This window comes from Cavia porcellus, unplaced genomic scaffold (assembly GCF_034190915.1).
Source record: "Cavia porcellus strain 051 isolate PalLab524CR breed Dunkin Hartley unplaced genomic scaffold, mCavPor4.1 scaffold_18, whole genome shotgun sequence".
Lineage (NCBI taxonomy): Eukaryota > Metazoa > Chordata > Mammalia > Rodentia > Caviidae > Cavia > Cavia porcellus.
The window spans coordinates 35,524,677-35,547,629 of NW_026947501.1; the positions used below are offsets into that span (position 1 = coordinate 35,524,677).

Here is a 22,953-nt window from a genome sequence, read left to right on the forward strand (position 1 = left end):
AGCTGACAGGGACTATGCAGCTACCATGGACCTGCATTTCCCTAGTTCCTTCTGCAATCTGTCGCTCTCCATCTCCTTCTTATCCTCTTCCTCCTCCTCCTCGTCTCCTTCCTCCTCTTTTTCTTCTTCTTCCTTCTCCAGAAGCCTCCTCTTCAGAGTGCATAGCTCTAGTTGGGCCTCACATTTGATGCCATTGGCCACCATCAACGAAGTCTGAAGCTCTGCCTGGAACTGCCTCCAGTCTTTCTTCATCTGCTAAATCAGGGTCCCTGGCTGGCTTTCCAGTTCTGACTCCTCTTCTTGCAGCTTGATCACATTGGTCTCTAGCTCACTAATGTACCGATTGTGGTGTAACTTGACAACCCAGTGCTGTCCTACTGGATCTGTCGATTCGAATATGATTTTTTCATGTTTTTATCTCTGCATCACTCTCTGATGCTGTCTCTTGGAGTTTCATGCTGGTTTTCCCCAGCAGATGTGCTTGATGGCCACAAATCTCCTTCACATAAAAATAATCTTTTTTCTGTCTTAGCTACCAGGCTTGAAACACTTTTAATGTTATCATTTGCTTTTAGCAATTCTTGCCTGAACTCGGTGCAAGACAGTTCCAGCTGATTTTTCTCAGTTCCAGTTACTTTCAATATTTTCTAAAGTTCACAGTTCTCTACTGACTGGCCCATGGTATTACTGCTATGCATGGCTTTCTGCTTCTTATCTTCAAGATAAGCCTTCAAGGAGCAATTCTCTATCCTTAAGCCTTCTGGGGTAACTCCACATTCTCCCAAAGTTTTGGTCATCACAATATTGTTACACTGTTCCAGTTCTAGAAATCATTCAATTTTTCATTTTCTTCTTTCAGGTGCTTGATCATGTGCAAATCTCCTTGGTTTTCTTTCTCAGCCTTCCATAAGCTACAGAGTGACTGCTATTGAATGTTAAGCAGCTTCTGTCTTTCAAAGTGGTTCTTCTCAAAAATATTTGTGTACTTCTGCTCTAGCTGGAGAATTTTCTCAGGTGCTGGGCTTATCATTCTTTACTCACTCTTAATAAGAGTATATCTCTTTTTCCTTTTCTTGACTTGGCTGCACTGCCTTCTCTCAATGATGGTGCAATGACATCTCTAAAGTAGTGTACTCCTCTCCTAGCTTCTTTTTCTGAGCTCTAAGTTCCTATAGCGTTGTACAGTGATGTGCAGCTCCTTTGCAGTACTATGGTGATTCCCTTTCATCTCCTGTATCTTCTCTGTAAGGGGAGCTAAGGACAGCTTTCTTGTATTTTTCAGAGAATTCCCAGTGGTCAAAAAATTCTTTAAAAGGTTGATAGTGAAGTACAGGGGGTAAAATGGGATATTTATGGTAATGTTCTCCAAATCTGAGGTTCTGGTGACAAAGAAGCTTTGAAACATCACTGATGGAAGACCCAATGTCTAACCTGGAATGTATTTCCATGTATGTTTTTCTTATACCCATCAATTTTACTTTGCAATTCATTTCTATCTGGGTTTCCAAAGCTTGACTCTTGAATTATGGATGTGGGGCAGCTGTTGTCACCAGTGTAACTTGCTGCTGTTTTTGAATTTGGTGACTGCTCAGGGTAAATTAGCTTTTCCTTCAAACCCTTGTTGTCTTCTAGGTTAGTAAGCTCTTTCAGAAAGGCTTTGTTCTTCTCAAGGGCTATTATCAAAGGTTCTGTATCCCCTGGCAGAGCTGATGCTTTATCTGTACTGAGATCTGAAGCATCAGTGTCTATCCCACAGTTTCTTCCTTCTTTGTATTTCTTAGTTCACTTTGAGGTCTGATGATATTTTTGGCACTGGCTTCTGCCAGAAGTTCCCAAGCTTGAGACTTGAGCATAGCCTTCTCTTCCTTTTCATTCTCTTTCTTGAGTTTTGCAGAAGGGATTCTTAGGTATTTGGTAGAGGTGTGAATGCAGGAAGAAGTTGAACTGGAGTCCAAATTTCTTGGACTAGTGGGACCTTGTGACACAGACCACTCCCTTGAGACAGTTCTGACAGTTCCCAAGGAGTCAGAATACCTGTGCCTTGGATTTGATCAACCATTGGCCTGGAAAGCTCTGGCTATCCCTAGTGACTGCTCATGCTTGGTCAACTACCGTAGCCAGTGGCTGCTGGCATCAGATCAGGTGTCTACCATGCAACACCTGTATCTACACTGGTGGGCAGTAGCTGAAATCAGGGTCATTTCAGTCAGAGGAAAGTCTTGGGATGCCTCAATCTGTGGGTACCACCCTCGTCCCATCCCCTCACCCCTCATGTAAGATTGTAAAGTCTTTAACTTTCCCTTTAAAAATTTTATCTTATTTCGTGTTGACATAAACGTTAATATTCTCCATGTGATAGGTTGAAATGTAGACAACCATAGGCTGCCTGTGGTAGGAAGTATATTTTCACTGATTTCCCCAAAACAGAGATCAAATGTATAAAATACTAACTTCATTAAATCCTCTCATATAGTTTTGTTATATGACACATTCGTGGCTAGTTATTCTTTAAAACTTCCGATGAGTGGAGAAATTATTATTATTATTATTATTATTATTATTATTATTATTATTATTTTGCTGCAGTAGCTATAAATGGGACTATGGATGGATCATCCAAACTGTGATTTCTTTCCTTTATATATAAGTTATTAAAAAGTTTTGGCCCAGACAGGACACTGTAGCCAGTAAAGCCTCAGGCGGAACCAAAGAGCTCCATCTCCCCCACCCCTAGGAATTTACCTATGGTGCCAAAAGAATACCAGTGGGTTACCTGTGGGTCACTAATGCCCTTAGGTTCCACCCAAACCTAGGCTACTTGCATGCCTCCACTCCACATGTTCCACAGAGAGATCACTGACCCTGGAGGGAGATGCTACACCCCAGGGACTGGAGGTGTCTCTCCCTGCATTCTCAGAATAAAGGTGATTTATATTTCATACTTCTTATCTTTTCAGCTGCCACCAGAGCCCCACAGTTCTATCATATGGTTCCCTGACCGGGAACGGCAAACCAGAGATTCCTGGGGATTTCCCACTTTGAGTCCCCTGCTGTTCAGGACCAGGACTGGACTGCATCTTCAATTGATTCTTCACTTCTATGCTCGGGAGCTGTAAACTTGTTGCTGCCAGTTTGCAAACAACAGCGACCCAATTTACCACAGGTGAGCAACCCCCAGAGATTGCCACTGGTCCAGGCCCCAGGCAGGTTTTCTTCCCCTTTCTGTGAGTTCCATGACACTCTCAGATCCTTAGATAGCCCAAGGCAGAGTCTTTCTGGGCCTACCTGCGTCCACACTGAGAGACTCTCATGTCCTTCAGAGCTTTTTAAGTTCTCATGGGCAAAGTTGTTACTAAACTCAGGAGAAATCCACTAGTATATTGGTGACGACCAATTATTATGAGCTTTTGGAACCATAAAATACCAATCGGTCTAGAGTAAAAGGTGATGACTTTAAATTTAGTAGACCACAGTCCGTTGCCTCATCTGGCTATAATTCCATGGGCTAGACCGCACACCAGATTTTATCTTGGGGACCACTTCCTGCCACCTCAAAAAACCATACCTATTTATAGCTTATCACACTGAGGACAAGTTTACAAAACTCTCTATCTTTAAGCCTTTGTTTTGGGAATGTGCATCCTTTCCTGCTCTTCCAGGATCCCTCCTCCTCCCCACACTTAAAGAGATAATAGCATCTTTCCTGGCAGCCTTTCAAAGCTTTCTCAGCATCTCCTTTCCTCTCTGCTCCCCTCCCTCCACCCCCTGCTGTGTGCCAACCCATTCTCCACCAGCAAGAGAGGTGAGTCCAAACAGTGTTGAGAGATACATGCGGGGCTGCTTTAAGCTTTAAGCTGCTTTAAGCTTTCACGCTGCACCCCAACTCTAAGCAATATCTTGGCTCTCATGTGCTGCTCCAGGTCCATGGGGGTCGGCTCTAATGCTGCGTCCTAATCTGTCCGCCCAAAAGAAGTTCCAGCTTCATGTGGCAGCTCAGCTCCGAGTCAGTCCAGATACTGGCCGTGCCTCCAGGAGCAGTCCCAGCTTCACACTGCGTCCCAACTCCACGTCCCAGCCCCACCCCCCCAGGCGCCGCCACCCCTGCCCACAGACACTACTTCTGCCTTGTGTGCATTTCTGGGGGCAGTCCCAGCCTGCCCTGCATGCTACATCCTGGCGCTCACCTGCCTCTGCCCCCACGCTGGGCTTGCTCCACCGGGTGCAGGAACACAAACACAGAAACAGCAGCTCAGTGGCTGCTCAGAGATGCTATTTTTATTTTTTTATTTTTTTTTTTATTTATTTTTTTTTTTTTTTTTACATTCTCAAATCATTTAATCAAGGTTAAATAAGCCAGCAGTAGACAAGACATTGGCTGATAAATGGGACAGTGGCCACCTGGTAATTTTACCAGTCCTGTTTATCAATTAAAGCCTTCAGTAATCTCCTGTTTGGTAGCTAGGGTTGGGAGGTGTTTGTGAATTTCTTTTGCTGTGGACCGACTGTGATGTTCTGTGTTGGGCTCACTGCCTAATGTTGTACTGTGTTGTCTCAGATCTCCTGTTTAACAAAAATTGGGAGGTATTTGTGGATTCCTTTTGCTGTGAGCCACCAGTGGTGTTCTGCATTGAGCTTACTGTCTATATTATACTGTATTGCTACTGATCTCCTGCTTAACAACTAAAATTAAGAGGTATTTATAAATTCCTTTTGCTATAAACCACCAGTGATGTTCTGTGTTAAGCTTACTGCCTATATTATACTGTATTGTCACTGATCTCCTGTTTAACAACTAAAATTAAGAGGTATTTATGAACTCCTTTCTCCACCGAGCCATAATTAACTATATTCAACTGATATTAAATAACACCATAGCTGATTTCTCTCCTAACTAGAAGGATAAAAATTAATTAAACAGGCTATCCCCCCATGTGGACATTCAACTCCAGGTTCTTCAACTTTAGCACACAATATCATACCAGTGATTTTCTGGGAAGTTTCCAGGTCTTTGGTCTCGAACTGGTGCTGTGTCCTTTATTCCTTCTCCTTCATGACTTCCAGCTTCTTGGACTGCACGGCTAAAGCATTCTGTGTTTTCCAGCACATCTACAGTTATTGTGAACACTTCCAACTCTGAGTCTGTTGGCCTAACTATAGAAAATAGTATGTATTCTATCAATTCTGCTATTCTAGAGAAATCTAACAAATACAATGTGTTTCCTCTTAACTTTTGAGAAGAATATGACATTAATTTCTTCCAAAAAATAGCAATTTATTTCATAGATCATTAATTTAAAAATAACATGAGATAGGCATGCATGATCATGAATATGGTATATATGATTACAAATTATTTGATTTACATTGAAAACTAAATACTGACATTTCTTTTTGAGCCCTTCCTATATTTTACACATAAATTTAAAAAGCAATTAGCGGTGACATCTTTTTTTAGCTTAGAAGTGGAAAATTAAAATATAATTGGGTCTATGTTATGTAACAGCAGTTTTAATTCTAACTTAAACTATAGATCCTTAAGCAGGTAGAATATATGTGCAGTTTAGGAAATTCCATCCTACTTCTAGGAAGATGACAAACTAATCATTACAGGGAAAATGTCAGAACATTTTTTCCAGCAGATCCTGGTAACACCATAGCACTAATGCACATATAAATTCTTCCTTTCTTTGAGTTACACTTTCTCCCCAAGAGTCAATTTTTATGTCCTTTCTCAAATGATCTCTGCATTTTGAGGTTTATACTTGGAAATTAGTTTTTTCTTCTTTGGAATGAATAGATATTTTTAATCAATGAAGCTAAAGACTATACACGCATTAAATAATAAATTCTTGTTGAAGTTGATTTTAATGTGTGATTGTTGATTTTAGTAACTAAAATAACTCTTTCTAGCCAACACTTAAAACTAATGCCTAGTTGAGATGAATACACATAAATAAAACTACATGAAACAGTGTCATGATTAGTTATATTAGTTCACATTGGTAAAACCAGAACCAAATAAACTCTTACAATTATAAAACCTACTAAATTTAAATATAAAGTCTGAATAGAATAATACAACAGAACAAGATGGACTTAATATCAGCAATACCACAACAAGGAAAGTACAGGAGCAGATAGCTCCACTGGTGAATTCTAACAAGCATTGATTGTGAAACTAATAGCAAGAAATGATACATCTAAATTCACTTTATTTTTGCAACACCATTTTCATTCCAAAGCTACACAGACAAAAACAAACAAACAACAAAATACTGAATGATAATCATTGACACACACACACACACACACACACACACACACATGCCAAAATCCTCTATAAAATACTAACAAACAACTTCATTACATATTAGGAAGAATAATAGACCTCATTTAAGTATTGTTAAAATGTCTGTATTATCCAATGCAATCTGCATATTCGGTACCATTCCTATCCATAACTCAATCGTAGTTTTCAAATAAATGTAAGAAAACCGTAAAATTACATAGAACCAGAAAATACCCCCAGCAGCCAAGGTTGGTGATGAAGGAGGAGAAAACTGGAAGCAATAAAGGCCCTGTTTTCAAAATAAAAATCAGTGGGGGCTGGGGATTTAACTCAGCGGCATAAGCACCTGCCTTGCAAGCAGGCAGTCGTGAGTTCAATCCCCGGTACCGATAAAAAGGAAAAAGACCAAAATAAAAGCAAATGAGTGGTGAAAAAAACTATTCTGGTGTAAAAACATTAGATTCGTAGACCAGAATAGAGACACCAAAATAAACACACAGTTGTACAATCAACTTTTGAAAGGGGACTAAGAGCAGAAAGTAGGCAGAAGATTGTCTTTTTGAGAAGTAGTTTTAAGAAATATAAATATTTGCAAGTAAAAAACAATGGGTTTTTTTGAAAGTGTGCCTCTGTCTCACACTATAAATATAAAATCAATTAAAAACATAAAATATGAAACTAAAAATTTCCTAAAAGGAAACATAGGGAAACCCTTGTTGACATTTGCTTTCATAATACCTTTTGTATATGGTAATAAATTATAAACAACACAAGCAAAATAAGGAGAATTATTTCATTTTAAAAATTTTATTTAAAAGTAAAAAGAGAAAAAGAAACAAAACAAAACAGTGTAAGGGTACAAGTAATACAGAACTACAAAAAAAAGGAAGAAAGAAAGAAAGAAAGAAAGAAAGAAAGAAAGAAAGAAAGAAAGAAATCACCAGTTAATAGATTACACATTATCATCTTAGAGATAGTTGTTCAACTCACAGGATCAAAGCCTACAAAGTGGACATTCAAACAGTGAGACTTCAAAGAGTTGTGTTCAATGATCCAATCAAAAATATTAATACGATCATCTATTTAACACACCTAAACACACTTGCAGTTTTATCCTTTAGAGCACTTTTTTTCTTCTTTTTATTACAACAAAATTTACACATTTTGGGATTTATTACTCCCATAGTTCTCATTACTTTTTTTTCCTTTGGAAGAGAATAAAATCAAATATGACAAATAAAAGCTGTCAGTCAAAACCAAGGATAGAGAGAGTACAAGTTTATAAACAATGGTGACCTTAATGCCTCTTGCTACCTTAAGAAAAACTGTCTATCTCATTAGATCCTATAAATTGAACAAAACAGTAGAGAACAAGACCAATAAAACCTAAATATGGTAAACATTATATGATGTCAAAAGAGGATAATAGTCAAACCAGAGTGGGCACCATAGTGAATCTTATTGCCTTCAAAGTAGTTGCCTATATCCTCAACCTTGATACTATCATACAGAAAGGAACAGAATCTAATCAGTCAAAACAAGACAGTGAGAGTGTTATAGGACTTAAATCAACTTAATAGGAAATCAAAAAAGTTACTATAATATATCCTGATAATTTTTTGCATGTTTCCCTTAATTAAAAAAGTAATAAAAAATAACTAAATAATTTTTCAATGAATAAGGGAGAGATTGAGATAAAGAGGACATAACAACATAACAATACAGGTCAAAGCATGACAGTTTCAGCAACCTAGTGCTTCACCACCAAATAACCCAACTTAATAGTAGTTACCATAGTGTCCTTTTCCTTGAAATATTTGAATATAACTTCGTATACTATAGCATCAACTATATCAAGACAATGTAAAACCATTCAAGTGGATGAAAGCATTGTAGGGTATTTAGAACCAGCTAACACAAAACGAACAATGGTTTTTATATTATCTCTTTGCCTATAACCATTTTTGTTTATACTATCACATATAATAATATCCAGCAAGATAGAACATGATAAAACCAATGGAGACAAAAGAGTCATAGTTTGGTGGGGCTTCAAAACAAGACAGTATATAATCAGCACTAGCTATTATGATGTCTTGTTTTCTTCAAAAGAGCTGTTCATTTCATCACAGGCAATAATATCAAGCAGCCCATAATGAAGCCATTCAAATTAGTAAGTGAAAACTTTATAAGGCTTCAAGGCCACATAATGGGGAATCATGATTACCACATACTTTTATATATTTGAGTCATTTTCTACACTAGGGAAACTATTCAGTATTCACACATGCGAGTTTGATTTACTTCACTTATGAGTATGGTTTCAAGCTACGCCCATTTATTGATAAATATCTCAATGTGATCCTTCTTTATAGCTGAGTAGTACTCCATTGTATAGAAATGCCACAACTTTTTTATCCATTCCTCAGTTAATGGACACTTGGATTGTTTCCAAGATCTGGCAATTAAAAATTGTGCTGCTATAAACATAGGTGCGCATATATCATTGTGATATGATGCTTTCAGTTCTTCTGGGAATATGTCTAGAAGTGAAATAGCTGGAACAAATGGGACTTCCAATCCCAGGTTGTGAGAAATCTCCAGACTGACCTCCACAAAGGTGTACCACTCTACACTCCCAGAAACAGTGCAGGAGAGTTCCTTTTTCCCCAAAGACACTCCAGCATTTGTTGTTGTTGGTTTTCTTGATCCTGGCCATTCTTTCAGGAGTGAAATAGAATCTCAGTGTGGTTTTAATTTGCATTTCCCTAATGACCAATGATGATGAACATTCTTTCATGTATTTATTTGCCATTCGTATTTCATCTGAGAAGTGTGTATTATCTCAGATGCCCACTTTTAGACTGGATCTTTGAATTTTGGGGGTCTGAGGTTTTTTTTTTTTTTTTAATTCTTTATATGTTTTAGACAAGAGTCCCTTGTCAGGGGGGGAGTTCACTAAGATTTTTCCCTATTTTGGGGTTTTCTTTTCACTATGCTGGAGATTTTTTTTGACATGCAGAAACATTTTAATAAGAGGTGGTCCCAATTATTGTTTCTGAGAAGTATTTCCCGTACAGTTTGAGTTCTGTTCATGAATTCTCTACCTACCCCTATGTCTTCAAGGTTTCTACCCAAATTGTCTCCCAATAGATTTAGTGTTTCTGTTTTAATATTCAGATATTTGATCCATCTAGATTTTAATTTAGTACATGTTGATAGGCATGGGTCTAGCTTTAGTTTTTGGCAAATGGAGAGCCAGTTTTTCCAACACAATTTATTAAAGAGACTGTCTGTCATTCTTCCAGTGAAACTGCTTGGCTCCTTTATCAAAGATAAGGTGGTTGAGTGTGTTTTTAGTTGTGGTTGTATCTTATCTATACCATTGATCTTTGGCTGTGTTTTGATTCCAGTACCATGTTGATTTTACTACTGTTGCTGTGTAGTATAACTTCAAGTCAGGGATTGTAATGCCTCCTGCCTTGCCCTTTCTGCTTAGAATTGCCTTTGCTATTCTAGGTCTCTTCTGGTTCCAGATGAATTTTAGGAGGGATTTCTTTAGATATATAAGGTATGCTGATGGTATTTTTGTTGGGATTGCACTGAATCTGTATAACAGTTTTGGGAAAATGGCCATTTTCACAATGTTTTTTCTTCCTATCCATGAGCAAGGGATGTCTTTCCATTTTCTGATGTCATCTTCAATTTCTTATTTCAGTGTATTATAATTTTGCCTGTATAGGTCTGTCACTTCTTTCATAAGAGTAATTCCTAAATATTTCATTTTCTTTTTTGCTTGCTAGTGTGAAGTGTGTGGATTCTCTTATTTCTCTCTCTGTGATTTCCTTGTTAGTGTATAGGAATGCTATTGATTTCTGAGTATTGATTTTGTATCCAGCTACATTACTGAATTTATTTATTATATCTAAGAGTCTTTCAATGGAGTTCAGGGGTCTTCTATGTAGAGTATCATGTCATCTGCAAACAATAATAATTTAACTGCTTCTTTTCTTATCTTTACCCATTTTATTTCCCTCTCTTGTCTAATTGCTCTGGCTAGTATTTCCAGTACTATATTAAATAGGAGTGGTGATAAAAACAACCTTTTCTTGTGCCTGATTTTACAGTAAAGGCTTTCAATTTCTGGTCATTTAGTATGATACTGGCTTTTGGTTAGTCGTAGATGGCCTTTATTATATTGAGGTAAAGACCATCTATTTCAATTTTCTGTAAAGTTCTTATCATGAATGAATGTTTGACCTTATTGAAGGCTTTTTCTGCATCTACAGAGATGATCATGTGATTCTTACTTTTGGTTTTATTGATATGGTGGATTACATTTATTGATTTACATACATTGAGCCATCCCTGCATGCCTGGGATGAATCCCACTTGGTCTTGGTGTATAATCGTCTTGATGATTTGCTGCATCCTATTTGCCGATATTTTATTGAGGATTTTTGCATCTGTGTTCATTAAGGAGATTGGTCTATAGTTCTCTTTTTTAGTTGTGTCTTTCTCAGGTTTTGGTACTAGGGTAATATTTGCCTCCAGGAACGACTTAGGAAGGAGTACTTCCCTTTCAATTTCATTGAATAGTTTGAGGATTGTCGGCGTTAGGTCTTCTTTGTATTTCTTGTAGGATTCTGCAGTGAATCCATCTGGGCCTGGGCTGCTTTTTGTAGGTAAGGACTTAATTACATTTTCAATTTCATTGATAAAGATTGGGTTATTCAGCAGGTTTACATCCTCTTGATCTAACTTTGGTATTTCATATGTTTCTAAGAATCTGTCTGTTTTTTCAGTGTTATCAATCCTTTGAGAGTAGAGGCTTTCGAAATAGGTGTTGCTGATCTTCTGTATTTCTATAGGGTCTGTAATGATTTCACTTTTTTTGTTTCCTATTGCATGAATGTGAGTTTTTTCTTCCCTTTTTTTAAATGAGGTTGGCAAGGTGCTTATCGATTTAATTTATTCTTTGAAAGAACCAAATTTTTTGATTCGTTAATTCTTTGGATTGTTTTCTTAGTCTCTATTGTGTTGATTTCTGCTCTGATTTTTACAATTTCCTCTCTTCTTTTGACGTTGGGCTTGACTTCCTCTTCTTTTTCTAGTTGTTTGAGGTGTAGCATAAGGTTATTTATTTGTTTTCGTTCAGTTTTCTTGATGTGGGAACACAGTGCAATAAATTTTCCAAGGAGGATTATTTCAAGCTAAAAACTTCATCATATCTAAGAATACAATAAATAAACTGCAAAGTGTATCTACAAAGTTAGAGAATTTTATTTGCAAATTACATATGAATACTAAAGAACAACTATGCAATTTAATACCAAAAATTAAAATTAATTGATTAAAGTATAACTAATATTTCTCAGAATATTAATCTACATGTCCAATGAGAATATGACAAATTCCTTAAAATTTCTAGTTATTAAAATATGTAGAAAAACCATGTGATACAACTTTGTACTTGTTAGAATAACCACTAACAAAAGACAAGTATATGTGTTGAAAAGGATACAGGGAAATAACAGCTCTTGTACATGTATTATAAGGATATAAATTGGTGCAGATATTGTGAGAACAACAGGGAGTTTCATCAAATAATATTAAGCCTAGAACTGTCACATGATTCAGTCATTGCAAATTTATGTGCCTAGATAAAGAAATTGAAAACCAAGTTACAAAGAGAATTTCCATGTTAATTACAACATTATTCAGTTTAGCCAGAATATACATACAATACAAGTATCTTTTAATAGATAAATATGTAAACATAAATGCCATTATATATGTAACACATTATTTTGTCTTTAGAAACGGAGGAATCCTGTGTTCATGACAGCATCAGAGAAGCTAGAAAACATTATACCTAGTGACACAACTGAATCAGAGAAAAGGAAATACTTCAGAGTCTTGTTAATATGTGGAATAAAAAACAGTCAAAATAATAAATAAAATAATGAGCATTTTCAGGAGCTGAGAGGAGAAGGGGTAAAGGTAATGTTGGGCAGATTTCAATATTTCAGTTATGCAAGATGAACACGCTCTGAAGATCTATCATTTTATACAGCAACCATAGTTAAAATGTTGTATTGCATACTTGGAGATTTCTAAGAGTATAGTTAAATTTTATCATACATACACAAACATGAACATAAATATTTATACAATGGTGATATCTTGTATATATTTATATATGTGTGTGTGTTTGTGTGTATAGTGGCTAATATATGTTAATGACTTTCACCTTAAATATACATGATGGTTATATATTAAAAATAACTCAGTAAACTGTGTTTGAAAAGTAAAATTTATCTGTCAGAAATAAAAATACGCAAACAAGTTTCTATGCTCTCATAAAATTTGGAGGAATAAACTTTTTTATGGACAACTATAGGGGCTTTATTAGTGAACTCAGAAATATCTTGACCTAGAAAGTAAACTTAATTGTTTAATCTAAATGTCTAACTGAAATCTAAATGAAAGACTCTGAAGTAGTTCTCTTTCTCTGATTCAGTTGCATCACCAGGTATAATGTCTTCTAGCTTCTCTGATGCTGTCACGAACACAGGAGTCTTCCATTTCTAAAGACAAAATAATGTGTTACATATATAATGGCATTTATGTTCATGTATTTATTTAGTAAAAGATATCATATCTGTATTGTATGTATATTCTGGCTAATCTGAATAATGTTGTAATGAACATGGAAATTCTCTTTGTAACTTGGTTTTCAATTTCTAAATTTAAATCTAAATGAAAATCTCTAATGCATTTTTGATATAAATTTTTGATATGCGGTTCATTCTGGCCTTGAGCTCACTATGTAGCCAAGGATAGTTTCCAACTTGCAGCAATCCTCTTGACTCAGCCTCTCATGTACCAGGATGACAGGTGTTTGCCCCTACACTCCACTTCTAATATATTTTTTTGGTAAGGGAGAAAATAACCCTCCTACAGCCGTATGTACTTAGCAATTCCTCCAGATTTAGGAATTATTTGTGTTGGATCGGTGAAAAACTTGGGATCATACTTTGTTTCTGTTAACTTATCAAGCAGAATAGTTTGTACTGCCATTATTTGATTCTCTGTCCCCTTTTTAAGTTTTGATTTTATAACTTGAACAATTACTTCTAAGATATCAATATGTAATTTATCAAAGTAATTTCTTACTGTTTTCTTTTTTTTGAGATTCTGTATTATTTCTGCCTTTTTTGTTTGGCTTTTTTTTTAAAGTAAACATCTTGAGGTGACTACATCATTTTTTAATTAAAAATGTTAATGTGTAATGTAATTGTGCATTTGGTAAATACTGTGTATTTTTAAGATACCATTGCTCACTCCTTACCAGTACAGTTCTTGGAAAATAACTTTTGTATGGCCTAATATGTCCTACTTTTTCAAGATGTGACACCTTATTGTCAGTTTCATCTTTTGCTTTTTAGAGTTTTGGATACTTTATTTCAGAGGTTTCTTATTGCAAGAATAGATGGAATAAAGTAAGGTAAGAGAGAAGTGGGTTGAGATTACTCCTCATGTCAGTGGAGACAATGTATGCAGCTGTAAAATCTTCTCTGATCAACCATAAAAACATTGTTTATGCTCACGGTTTGCTTAAACTCTATTTTATTTATTTCTCTTTCTAGCTGATTTAAATCTTGTCTTTTTCATATAATTCTTCATAGTAATTAATATGGTAATGAGTTCATAAAAGTGCTTAATAAGTTTTTGTTGCATTGAATTATGAATCTCATGCTACTGAAAAATGATGTGGAAAATTGATGTCCATAACAAATCCTTGGCCTCTACTCATGATTCTATCTCTAGCTAAGCTGTATTATTCAGTTTTTTCCAACCTTGTACTTATTACTATTATTTTAGGGGATTTTTCTTTTAAAATATCTTGAGGAATATAAGCTGTGTCTCCTTTAATTCAGGGCTCATATTTGCCATTATTTATTACCTATTATTTCTGTCTTGTCTTTTCCAATAGAAGTAATAGAATAAAAGATAGTTTTAAGGAATTTGACTTAGTTTGAATGTTTATAATTGTCATTAATTTGCAAGCTCTATTCTCAGAATTTTTCATCTTTCTCTTTCATAATACTATGTTTCTTTTCAAATATATCCATCCCTGATGGGTGGTGCAGTTACCGTTATAATCATCTTTTCTCTTTGTCTGTAAGAGACATTTTCTTCTTTATGTTTCATATTTATGATTCATATTTATGGTATCATCACTTACCAACATGAACATGTTAAACACAGAAAATATTTTCTTAGAAAATCACATTTCCTATATTTGTGTCTGTATGTGTGTAGCTTGTGACATGCACACATATGACACACACACAGAGCAAAAGAGAGAGAGAGAGAGAGATGAATAACATTTGTTTGTGATTTATACACATTTGGACAGTTAAATTTCCTGTTAAACTCTTACTTCCTATTTTGCAGTGTGTTGGGGAAGAAAAATGAGAAGACAGGAATGTTGATACATTTTTATTGCAGTGACAGATGTGCCACTATTTTGGTATCTTTATAGTCACCCTTTTGGAACACTGTTTCTTTTTCCCCTCGCCACTGAAAGTCACTACTGCACCCAAGCTTGTAGACTCACTTCATCCTCCAAAGGGAGCAACCTACTTTCCTTTGTGAGGCCCTGCTCAGAAGTGTTGCTGAATGCATCATCTGTGCTGTCTTCTTTCCTTGAGTTATTCCACCCTAGCCCCACAGCTCATCTGTGGACACGGTTTTATTGTTGGATTTTACCTTCTCTAGCCTTGCACCAAAGAAACTATTTCAGAAGCATGATGCCAAAACTTGTTATTACAGATGTGTAAACACATACCATAGATACAAAAAGCATGAAAGGGAGGAGGAGCAAGATGGCAGATAGATAACAATTGGTTACAGAGGTTTTGTAAGATAGTCAACTTAGAATTCAACATAATACAGAATGGGGAACCCCAAACAGAGGGAGATGAATTCTTTTGTCCCAAGAAGAAATTAAGGTGTCTTGCTGACCATCTGAGGTCCTGATGCCGAGGTCCCGATGCTGAGGTCCCGCTGCAGCTTGCCAAGGTCCCGCTGTGACTTGCCAAGTTGTCTGAGGTCCTGCTGCTTCGACATTGAATTTGGGGCCACCAAGCCAAAGGAAGAACTGAGTTGGTGGGGTGCCTACACTGACCTGTGTAGTGTCAGGAGTGGAGCCATTCCACAAATAGGGGGGGCTCTAGCAGACAGCATTCTGGGATCGGGCAGACCTGGAAAGTATAAGGGGCCGAAGCAACTTCAGTAAATTGCTCCCTTCCTGAATGGGATTGGTGGAGTGAGCTAGGCCTGAGTCACATGACCTGGCTGAGGCCCAAGAAGGTTATTTGAAATCAAGTCCCTACAGTTGTGGGGCACATTAACCACTCTAACCCAGTGAAATCTCAGAAGTTTGACTGAGAGTGCAGGCCACAGAAGCTTGATTGACCTTGAGGGCAGGTGTTGCAAAGAAATGCAGTGCACATCACAGCAACTTGATCCCCAGGCTACCTCACTCCAGCCACTGCCTGCAGCACCTCAGGACCACCCATGAGACTTGTAGCCATGGGCCTGGGAGGGACTGGACACCCACCCGCTGCCCCCCACCCCTGCCCATGCCATGGCCACCCCGAACCAGAAAAGAGGTGGTTCAAAGTCCACCCCTGTCACCATCACCACAGCCATGGTCCAGCTGCTGCCACCTAGAGGGGGAGGGTGATGCAAAGTAATACAGTGCAGGCCATAGTGCTTGACTGATTCGGAGGGGAGAAGCCTGTATATGTGGTACCTATCTGCAACTCACTAGCACACTGCAGTGGGAAGGCTCATAAAGCCAGCGTGTTTCAGAAGAATTGTAACCAACAAAGAAAGAAACTGGGGCCTCCTTGAAGAAGCAAAAAAGATGGGAAGAGGAACAACAACAAAAAGTCCCCAGGTCATAACCCTGAGAACATTGACCAAGGACAGGTAAATACAAAGGAGAACAGGAACAGCAAACATGCAATATCAGACACAGTGCCAGTGGAAATAAAGAAATGTATTCGGGACCTCATAGACTAGTTCAAAATTCAAATATTTAGCTAACTAAAGCAAGATATAAGAAATTAATTAAAGAAATACTAAGCACCCCTCAAGCAGATACAGATGGAAGAAGGGAGGAACTCAAACAAAGGAGAGAACCATTTGATGAAGAATATAAAAAAATATAGAATATATGAAGCAGATTCAAAGAGATCACCAGGAAATTAAAAACTTTATGGAAAGATGGCAAATCATCTTGAAAGAAACTAAGGATAGATTATCCAAACTGGAGGACAATTTTGCAATGTGGAAGTATGAAAGGGAAAACTTTTTAAAAATAACAAGGAAATAAGCAGTAATAATAAAAGGCTAGAAGATGTCAAAAGGATCTATAACTTGAGATTAAAGAATGTGAATGAAGAAGCAGGGATAAAAACAAAGGAACTACAAAGGATATTCACAGAAATAATTAAGGAAAACTTCCCAAACATAGGAAAAGGAAATGATATTCTGATATTTGAGGCATAAAGAACTCCAGCCAGCTACAACCACAACAGAGCTACACCCAAGCATATAATAATCAAGATCCCAGAAATTCAATATAAGAACAAAATATTAAAAGCTAGTAGAGACAAGAAACAGATAACCTATAGAGGAATGCCCACCAGAATAATGGCAGACTTTTTGATGCAAACCATCAAGTCAAAGTCAAGAAGAGCCTGGAGCAAAATATTCCAAGCCCCAAAAGAAAATAACCTCCAGCCCAGATTGATGTACCCAGATAAACTGTCTCTAGAAATTAATGGAGAAACAAGAAGGTTTCAAGACAAAGAGGAACTTGGGAAATTTGCAACCACCAATCCAAGGCTACAGAGAATATTGCAGGATATTCTACAGAGAGAGAAAAGTACTGGGATTCCAGGAACAGTGGCAGAGAGGCCTCAATGAATGGAGCAGAAAACAGAATGAAGAAGATTAGGCAAACAACTGATGGCAAACAAGAGCATAACAGAAGTGAGGCAGAGAAGGTTTTATTCAAAAATAAAAAAGATATGATTGATAGTATCAAGTCTGAGAGTATCGGCAACTACACTGAAGATGACAAGAATCTACAACACACATTCTGATTTGATAACTGCTAGTTTTGAAGTTTTATACTATCTATATACAAAGTTGTGTTTTTACTAATACTGTTAGGTACTGATATATTCAATTATACTATGTCTGATGATATAGCTAATTCTATTGGAGATAACAAGAGACAAATCAGGAACCATGGTAGAACTCTTTGTACAACAGTCTTATATATTTATTTCATTTCATGTGTTTATAGGAATATGTTTTGTTTTACCTTGCTATGTTTTGTTTCTCCTTCTAATATAGAAAGGATAGAAATATGTGTTAAGACTCATGCATGTGTAGAATCTATAAACAGTTTATGAGAACTGATTTTATGACACATGATAAAATGAACAGATACTTTGAGAAAAAGAGACACTAAAATACCCAGTGCTGATCCTGGAGTACCATAATGTGAAATCCAGCAATAGTATTATTCTTTGTTCATAGTGATATTAGCCTTCTTGGTTTCTTTAATCTCAACATAATTTTAGATTTGGATAACTGCATGCATGTTTAAGTGCATAGGATTGATAACCATATTTCTAAGCTTTTGTTGGATAGTTGAGCAGAACTGGTTGCAATCTCACTGTTTGAATCCCCACTCTATATGCTCCATTTTAGTATCTTGAATAACTACTTGTAAGAAGACAATCTGTAATCATCAACTAGTGATTTCTTACTGTTTATTTTTTTCTTTGAAAGTATGTATTATTTCTACTCATTTTCTGTTTTGTTTAGTCTTTCTTTAAATTGAAAATTTTTAAAAAGGCACTACAGTACCCAGTGCTGATCACAGAGTGTCATGATGTAAATCCCAGCAGTGGTATTGTTCTTTGTTCAGAATCATTTAACCTGCTTTAGTTTGTTTAATTTAAAAATAAATGAGAATATGGATAACTGCATTTATGTTTAAGTGTATAGGATTGACAACCATGTTACTAAGTTTTTGTTGGACAATTGAACATAACTGTTTGCAGTCTCACTGTTTGAATTCCCACTTTACATATTCCACTCTTGTACCTTGAACAACTATTTATAAAACAACAATATGTAAACATCAACTAGTGAATTCTGACTGTTTATTTTTCTCTCTGAGCACATGTATTATTTATACCTATTTTCTGTTTTTCTTAGTCTTTCTTTAAATAAAATCTTTTAAAAAGCAAGAAAAAAGACTAAAAATCTATACTCTTTATTCTTGCCCTTTACACAAGTGATTGGAACCATTGGTGGATGAAAGAAATCATTAACATTTCTCCTTATTTAGGCAGAAGATGCAGAACCTTACCAAAAAACCCTAAACATCACCACTTTATGTATATGAGTTGCTTTTTAATATAATGTTTTTGAAACTAAATGGCCAGAATGTACCTAGAATTACAAAGTCAAGAGAAATACAATTTGAAATGCCAATATAAGTCAATATTGAGGAAAGAAATGAATACACTAAAGAAAAGCATTCAGTGATGCAAGCCATAGCATCACCAAGTGACATATTTCATAGAATGTCTTGTAATAAGGTAATGTATTTTCAATATATAAAGTGAATAAATACTGAATAAAACAACTGAAATGCAGAGAAACACCATACTAATTAGAATATTCAAATAACTCCACCTGGTCTCCTGCTGCAAAAAATGTTTAATTTCCTTCAAAGCTTTCGTTTTAAGTATTTTCAGTCCCAGGATAAGCATGCATCAGTACCATACTCCTATTGCAAAAGAGCCTGTTTGAGTTAAAGCTGGCCTCTGCATCCTGGACAATGGCATTTGTTTTTATTTTCTTATTCATCATTCTACTCTGTCTCATCTATATTACACTGTTGCTACACTATAAACCTGCCTTCTTCCATGGAATTACTGGTAGCAATAAGCCCTCTTTTGAGTGGTGGAGCTGAGTAAAATCTACTTTGATGTTAGAATCTGCACAATGTCATGTTACTCTCTTTTACCTTGTATCTCTCATTCTCAGGGTATAAATGTTATTCATTTTTTCTCTAGATATAACACTTTTTTTGCACATACAAATAGAATCTTGAGGATCAAGCCACTATTTCCTTGATCGAGTCCTCACACTCTGCCTAGGGATTTTTCAGAAGAAATACTAAATGGGTCAATCTGAATCCCACTAAACCATCTATTTGTTCACAAAAAAAAAAAAAAAAAAAAAAAAAATCCCGAAGTCATCCCTCTATTGACAATGATTTGAAGCAGAAGTTACTGTTTTCATCTCAACACCCAACTTCTTTGTACTACTTAGTTACCATTTATTTACACATATGTTCACTAGGACTTTTCACACAGCTCTAATTCCACACATTCATGGCCTCTATGGTTTTGTAATAGTGTTCATAAACCTTTCTCACTTATGATAGCTGTTACATTAAGACTTATTAAAATGTTTCCAGTCAAACCTTTAGTGCTTATTCCACTGATTTAAAAAAAAATCCTTCTGTATTTTTATTATTGCCACCCTCTAAGTGCTCAAGGATTTCTTGAATCAGACATTCTTTGTAGTATCAAACCAGCTATTAAATAAAACATGTAAGTTCTCTAGTTCTTCTTAATCTTGTAATGCTTCATAAGCATAAGATATCTGACTCATCCTAAACCCCTAAAAATATATTAAAGTAATTTAGTTTTTGGAAGTGCCTTGATCATTCTTTTCATTTACATGTGTAGTTTGCATTGTGGTATTTCAAGATTCTCCTTTGTAAATCCTTCGGTTTTTTCCATGAGCTTATCATATTTGTTTTTGTTCTTTCTAAGCTTCACTATCTCCTGAGCTATATTTCTGTTACGTTCCTTTGAAATACACCTTAGTTTTTTTGTGTTTTTTGTGTTCCTTAACATTTTCACAGTTCCCATGCCAACCTGAGTCTTGTTACCAAGAGTTTTCAAATATAGGCTTTCTTTACTAACAATAGGCTGGTTTTTCTACTATATAGTGCTTTGCATTATGAAAATCTCATACAAATTTTCCTGTGTCTTAGACTACTTGCACATTGAACTTCTTATCTAACAATTTTGTGTTACCCACCTTACTTGATGACTTACAAAATTCAGCAAAATCTGAATTATCAATATGTATGATCATGAAAATAAACGGTTGATAGAGTTTAGTTAGATACATAGAGATTAAAGCCTAGACACAACTACTGAGGTAATATGAATTTCTTCCCCTTGCTGTCTATATAGATGATGAAGAATTATTTTGTATGTTTTAATGAAAAAATAGTATTCATCTGTACATAACATGAAATATTTCTACACTTCATACTACTTTTTCGCCACATAACGCTAGCTAAAAACTGCTTTAAATAACTCTCAGTCTTTTGTGCCCAAAATGTTGATAAGAGTTCTAAAAAAAAAAAAAAGCAACAATCATTTTTCAAACGCCGGTCTTGTTTAGTGTGAAGCAAACATTGTTGAATAAAGTCTAACGTGATCATTGCTGGGTATTTTCTCCATCAGAACTTAAGTGTAATTGTATGGCATTTTTTGATTGAGGGCTTAAGGTAACCAAAGAATTTGTTTCACATTGAATCACTTGCTATCAACTAAATAATTCAACAGAGACTCTATTTGTACCTAACTAAAATATGACATTTTATATCTAATCTGTACTCAGAACATAGTTTACAATTCATGTACAAATATGTTGGGATTTTTTTCCTTCATTCTTCCCCAACACTTTAGAATTGTCCGCTTGTGCAGTGTATGACCTCTAGCACCATAGCAAGTCTCATATATTACTTGGTAAACTGGGTCACATCAGAAAGTTTCCAAAATTACAAATATCAAAGTTACACTTTAGAAATAAAACTTAAAAAGAAGTATCACTCATTGTTACTGATGAAACTTATGAATTTATGGGCTGAAAATGAATGATTTTAAAATTAAATTAAAATTTAACTTTTAGTGAAAACCACATTTCAAAATTCCTTGCTATTAGTTTGAGAAAGAAATTTTTGCAATTTTTTCTATCAATAATTTTAAATATAAAACTATATGAACATGTCTTTTGCATATTTATACAGCTGCATGTGCTCTTAACTATTATTTTAAAATTATGCTCAGGAGAGAAGATAAAGGAAGGAGTCAGTGAAGAAAATACCAATAGTGACTCCATTTAAAACTGAAGAAGAAATTGCAAAAAGTAATGGAGGATGTTGGGAATAGCTGGAAAGACAGAGATACTGCTTTCTTTGATCTGTGGTCTAACCTAAAAAGGAATTAGAATGAAACTACATTGCATTATTGTATTCTGAACTCATTGCTTTGTTTGGAGCTGTTGGGTATAGTGCATTTCATAAGTTGGTGTTGGGATTTTCTCTGGAGAGATATTGTTGTCTTGGGCCACAATTATCCTTATTCTAAAATAGATTGATAAGCAGCCAAGGAATGAGGACAGTTGAACTAGAGTTTAAGATAATGGGGGGACTATTTTTCAGAACTATTTTTCTGGAACTTTACTATCAAATGGAATAGGAGGCATAAACTGGCCCTAAAACATTGCTTTGTGGGTATAGGTGAAATCTACAACTTTTGATAATCTGTACATAGCAGGAAAATAGAAATTTTTATGAAATGTTTAAATGTACCAATGAGGAATCACAAAAAAATTCTTAAAAAGTTCCAGGATAAGGTGCAACAAAACGGCTTTTATATAGCAGTAAAAAATACAGCTATCACAGTTAACATATTAATAGAATTGTAAATTTATAGATAAGTGAAATTAGGAGGCATACATAAAACAAGAGAGGTGAGAATGATGTCTTGCATGCATTTTTATGCAAGAAAGTATATTAAATCACAGTTAACAATGAATTTCTAGCAAAAGACCTTGCAAAAACTAGTCTACAAAAAATTGAAAATAACTGAGATTTTTGTGTTTAAGGAGGTAAAAACTTAATTTTTCATTTCTTCATCTAAAATAATGGCATATATTCCTTATGTTTTGACTCAAGACTTATTTTTACTGTCACGTCATTATCTAAATGCATAATTCCATATTCTCCTGTTTTGATGAGGTCTACTAATTTTAGCCTTCATCTCATGCACAGTAACCTTTACACATTCATATTTCCTCTGATATCTGGCTTACAGGAATCTATCTCTGGGACAGAAACTCGCCTACTCCTTCTCCTTTGTTCAGTCAGTGATTTTGACATTTGTATCCATTAATACCAGAAAATTGCAAGTAGGATAATACCTTCTTCTTGACTTAATCATTGAATTTAGTTTAATATTTGCACATATATGCATACACTTCCTACCCCACCTTATACACATTTACAAGCTTTCCACTTAGGGATCATTACCACTGATCTTCTCAGGCAGTAATATATGACTGGTCATTTGACCAGTTTCTAAAAGCATTCCAGTGGGAATATTTACCAGGCTGTTTTAAGCACTCATTTAGAAAATAGGCATCTAAAAACTCATTTGGAGTAAATTCCAATTATTGCAGAGTAGTCCACA

At 35.6% G+C, this 22,953-nt stretch overlaps 1 pseudogene; it reads right to left on the reverse strand.

Moving 5' to 3' along the window:
* Positions 1-120: 120 nt before the first annotated feature.
* LOC100732750 (cytospin-B-like) lies at positions 121-16,012 on the reverse strand (annotated as a pseudogene).
* Between the last annotated feature and the right edge of the window lie 6,941 nt (positions 16,013-22,953).